At 47.4% G+C, this 5,253-nt stretch overlaps 1 pseudogene; it reads left to right on the forward strand.

Moving 5' to 3' along the window:
- The first annotated feature begins 487 nt into the window (after nucleotides 1-487).
- On the forward strand, nucleotides 488-4,772 carry LOC111146775 (annotated as a pseudogene).
- Nucleotides 4,773-5,253: the final 481 nt, after the last annotated feature.

Genomic DNA, 5,253 nt, shown 5'->3' on the forward strand with positions numbered 1-5,253 from the left:
ATGGTGCCTATCTTTGAACAGCCTATGTCCAGTAGGAGAGCTAGATTTTGTACATAGAGTAAAAGGAATCAAATATAAGAATAGCCAGGGTTTATGCTTGCCAGGTACTCTTTCAGGATCTGTAACGTATTCGAACTCACGTTATCATCCTTATAGCTTAACGAGGTACGTGCTTTATGATTCCCATTTTATGGGTGACAAAACAGAGGCATGGGATGGCTAATGGAGAGCAGAGGTGGGCTTCAAATCCAGGCGCTCTCTGGCCGGTTTCTGTGCTCTTCATCCTAAAGCTTCACTCTACTGTTTTTTGTTGGATAACTTGTGAGTTGGGACTGTGCCTGTAATTTTGGATGGCAAGTAGTTTTGCCTGGAGATCCAAAATGATAAATTGTTATTGGCTGCTTGGCGCTCCATGTTGGGACAGTTTCCAAGACCAAGCTGGGACTCAGGGAGGAGAGAATGATGTGATTAATTAGTAATGCCTGCCATGGCGTGAGAGGTCGTATTATCAGCACAACACGTTTGGTGCCCCTGGTCTGTCTATTGCCTAGAGCAAAGTGGATTTCATCAATTTATTAACAGATAAAGTAAAAACCAAACGACTAATTCACTGACTGTTTGATTTACTTTTCAATCTGTTTTCTTACTTCAAGGCTCCATCACATTTATGGCAGTCTTAGGTATTCCTTGTTTGAACAGTTAGCTTTCCTTCCTGCGGATTAATGTCTAAAATATCAAAACTGTAACCCCTCGGGCAAACAGAACACCTTAATTGTCAAAACAAAAATATCAGCCACGGCCCATGTTCAATGCATTGCTCCCCTGGTAGGGTCATCGGCTGGGAGGGCATGACCATGATGATAATTAAGAAAGGATTCTGATTGCTGAATGTGATCACTGTGCAAGGAAGACACCATCAGCTGACTTGGGGAAGCCAGCCATGAGAAAACCCAGCTGTAGCGTGCATCGTTAGTGGAGTTTCCTGCCTGGAAGTGTTGTAAGGCATTCCTCCGCAAAGAAGGTTCTAGAAACATGGTCTCCCTGCACCCCCAGCGCCCCCAACTCTTTTCTTGACTTTTCTTTCCTGGGTACCACTTCTATCTATGCCCCGACTTTCTTTTCCTTCATATCATTCCCTATACGTTCCTAGGAAGGGATCCCAAATCCAGTTGTGTGGAGATACAGATAGAGCTCGGAGCTCAGAGCCCAGATGATAAATAGGTTTCCTCTCCTGGGCCAGCTCTGATCAATTGCTTGTGGCTACCGAAATGCTGAGTTAGGGTTTGCAATGGAGGCAGCCTGAAAGCATACAGGGATTTATTAGTGATGTCTGCTACGAGTGTGGACTAGGGACCATAATTTGTGTAGGCTTCCACTGGCTCTGCCGAGATGGAAAGCCTGCACTGTTCCTGCAGCTGTGATGTTAGTGAACAAGCTTGAGGTTTGGTCTGAGATGCTAGTTCAAGTCCTGTCTCTTCTCTCTCAGTGTGAATCTTGGATATGTCATTTACCTTCTCTCAGTCTTAATAAAATTCGAGTAAAAATACTCCTTCTTATGGAGTGTTTGCAAGTATTGTAGGGATGATGTACATTCATTCAACACATCTTTGTTGAGCATCGTGGGAGGTGCTAGAGGTACAATGGGGGGGTGCCCTATGCATTGGTTCCTGCCTACGCAGAGCTCCTTGTCTATCGAGGACATGCATTTATTTTCTGTTGCTGTAACAAATTACCAAAAATTTAGAAGCTTTAAGCAATATACATTTTTCTATCACACTTTCTGTGGGTCAAGGGTCTGTATGCAGCTTAGCTGGCTTCTGCCCTTGGGGTCTTACAAGGTTGCATTCAAGATGTCCGCTGAGTGGTGTTCTGGAAGCTTGGCTGAGGAAAAAATCTGCTTCCGAGCTCATTGAGCTTGCTGGAAGAGTTTGATTTCTTACCATGGTAAGACTGTAGGCCTTGGTTTTGGTGGCTGTCAGCTGGATTCCATCAGGCTACAGAACATCGGCTCCCTGCACCCCCAGCCCCCACTCTTTTCTTGACTTTTCGTTCCTGGGCACCATTTCTAGAAGCCCATAGAAGCTACCCATGACAACTAGAGGCCTCTTGTAGCTCCCTTGCCATATGGGCTTCTTCAACACGACCACTTACTTCATCAAGTCAGAACTCAAAGTCTCCTGCTCCAGTCTGCTGAAAGAGGGTTATGTAACCCAGCATCACCCTGGGGGTGACCTCCGTTCACCTTGCTATATTCTATTGATTAGCATGAAGTCACAGGTCCTACTATAATCAAGGGCAGGGGATTATACCAAGGCATGGGCAACAAGAAGTGGAAGCCACTGGGGGTCACTTAGGGTATCTCCACTGCAGAGACATACAAACAAGAGCTTGTTTATAGGAGAGCGTCTATATATATGTAAGGGAGACACATACGCAAGAATAATAATGGTGTCATAATTTCTATGACGAGGGAGATTCTGAGTATAAGAAAGCACATATGGGGGCACTTAAACAGTTTCAGGGCCATCAGGAACTCCTGGAGGAAGGATTTTTTAAGCCGAGAACAAAAAGATCACTAGGTTAACCATATCATAGGATACTATCCAGATGCTACTTCTTTTCATGGCCCTGGGCCACCCAGAATTGGAACACGTCTTCAGATAAGATCTTTCCAGCACTTACAGTGAGACCCTTTCGGTGCTTCCTCTGGGATCTTTTCTTTGTTAATGCATCCCACAGAAAATCAGCTCCTGGGATCAAGTTTTACAAGATGACAAGGAGATGAGTACCAGGCTGAGAGCGTAATGGTGGGACAGGAAGACTCTAGGGATTCTCTGTTCAGCTGGTCAGTTCCCGATGATTCTCCCTTGGAAGGAAGGGAAGCTGATGAAGGTTCTAAGACAGAATGAGGAAACCACTGTCTGTTTCAGATTGGGCCAATGGTTGAAGAACCTAAGCTTTTCCCATTCCGCATAGATCTGTTTAGAAATAACGAGAACATTGATGGTTGCCATCCAAAGTCAGGTACCAATTTGTTAAGCTTTTAATAGGCATTACTTGCTGTTATTGAGAATAATGCATCATAGTTTTGAATATTTGCTGTGTGACAGGCACCGACTAAGCCCTAAATGCTTGAGGTGCATTTTCTGTATCAAAGAGAAGCTTCCAGGGTGCCTGGGTGGCTCAGTCGGTTAAGAGTCTGCCTTCAGCTCAGATTATGCTCCCAGGGTCCTAGGATCGACCCCCGCATTGGGCTCCTTGCTCAGGGTGGACACTACTTCTGCCCCTCCCCTCCCCCTTCTCCTACTTTCCCCCTGTCCTCTCCATGTGCAAGGACTCTCTTTCTCTCTCATAAATAAATAAAATCTTTATTTAAAAACAAAGAGGAGTTTCCTCCATGTCTTATAACACATGAAATGCTGGTGGGAAGATCGTCTTCCCTTTTCCTTGCTGCCTGTTAAAGCTTTCCTCACCTTCCACGCTCCTTCTCAAGTCCTACCTCTTCTAAGAAACTGGCCATGAGCGCTCCAGGGCCTATCATCCTTCCACCAAGCTGATCACTTCATCAGCCTCTGTCTTCCAGCACTTGGAAGAAGAATCCAAGCATTTTGGTGCTCTGACCCACCTGTCCCTTTCTAGCTACACTTCTACCTTATGATCTACCCCCCAGGTAGTCTGACCACCATCAGTCTGGTCTCTCTGTCTGCAATTCCTGTCTCCCTCTGCTCCGTCCTGGGCAGTGCAGACAACTGGATTTTCTCAAGTTCAGACTTGCTTGTGTCACTTTATTACTCACAAACTTCCAGGACAGGACTGTGCACACGGCTCCCGGGGAGTAGGGCTCAGCGCAGTGCGGTGCAGCTCAGGGGACCAGATCCCAGAGGCGAAGGACAAGCTTTTTGAGAGAACAGTGGTGGCAGCAGCCCCTCGGAGAATGAATTTACGTATGATGTTGAGAACACTAGCAAATGGCTTCTGTGCCCCCCCGAGCACAGACCTCAAGCGGTGGTCCTCTGTGGTTCTGGGCTAGGAAATGTGGCCGACTGAGGCCCAAAGCTTTGTCTACAGTGAAATACCAAACTTTCCCTAAAATACAGTGCCGAGTGCTGCTGGTCGGCTGGTGTTTGGGCTCCTGAATGGCAGAGCCTGTGTGATGGGGCAGGACAGGTTTCCCACGCACAAAGGCTACTCGATCTTGAAAGTGACATTCCCAGTGAGGTTGTTCTTCCTTATGGGTGTGGACACCCTAGTGGTCACCATTGCAGGGGGAGGACTTGACCCCGAGTTTGAGGTTGGAAATACCATGCTGATCCGTGGTCAGGTTAACCTACCTGGCTTCAGTGGTTTGAACCCTCTTAGAGGGCCCAAGGCTGAAAGGTTTGGAGTTCGAGTCCCTGCCATGTCCGATGCCTATGAGGCAGAAGGCACACAGTGCCTGGAAACAGATGGGGGAGCAAAGGGAGCGAAAGGAAGGCACCTGGTGATGGGGGCAGGCCTCACCTTCGAGCCCATGGCAGCGCGTTGGCTGCTATGGAGCCGGGGGCAGATGCTCTTGGCATGAGCACAAGTACCAGCAGTTATAGCCGGCAAGGCACTGTGAACTCCGAGTCTTTGGCTTCTCCCTCATCGCTAACAAAGTCGTCCTGGATTATGACACCAAGAAGGTCAACCAGGAGGAAGTACTAGAGGCCGGGAAACAAGCTACCCAGAAATTGGAACAGTTTGTCTCCCTTCTTATGACCACTATTCCGCTGCCTGCCAAAGCCAGTTAACCAGCCCTAATGGGATCCAGTAGCTCCTACCTACTTTGGGTCACACACCTCTGCCCTTCAGTCATAGGAGAAAGGACAGGAAGATCCCTCTCCTTCACCTTCCCTGTTTCTCCCACCAGACCCTTCTGCACTGGCTCTTCTTTTGCTCAGTTGTCTCAAGGCAGTTATCACCCCTTGTTCCTCCCCAAGACCTGGAGCCAAAGCCCTGCCATATATAAGGGCTCTTGAACTTGGCACAATAGCTACTGCTGTCCTTTTGATACATGCTTTCATATTCCTGGGGACTCAATTCTGCCTCCTCCCAAGCACTCGAGCCCACACAAGGGCCAACCCAGTCCAATACCTCTTGGACTTTAGTACTACCACATTTTGAGAATAACAAGAAAGATGGAAATCCCCCCTACCCAAAACAAAAAACTTCCAATGCCTCATCTTTAATCCACACCAATTTCTTTTTTTCCTCCCCCCTTTCTTTAGTGAT

This window comes from Enhydra lutris, unplaced genomic scaffold (genome assembly GCF_002288905.1).
Source record: "Enhydra lutris kenyoni isolate GAN:26980312 unplaced genomic scaffold, ASM228890v2 scaffoldscaffold14, whole genome shotgun sequence".
Taxonomy (NCBI): Eukaryota; Metazoa; Chordata; class Mammalia; order Carnivora; family Mustelidae; genus Enhydra; species Enhydra lutris.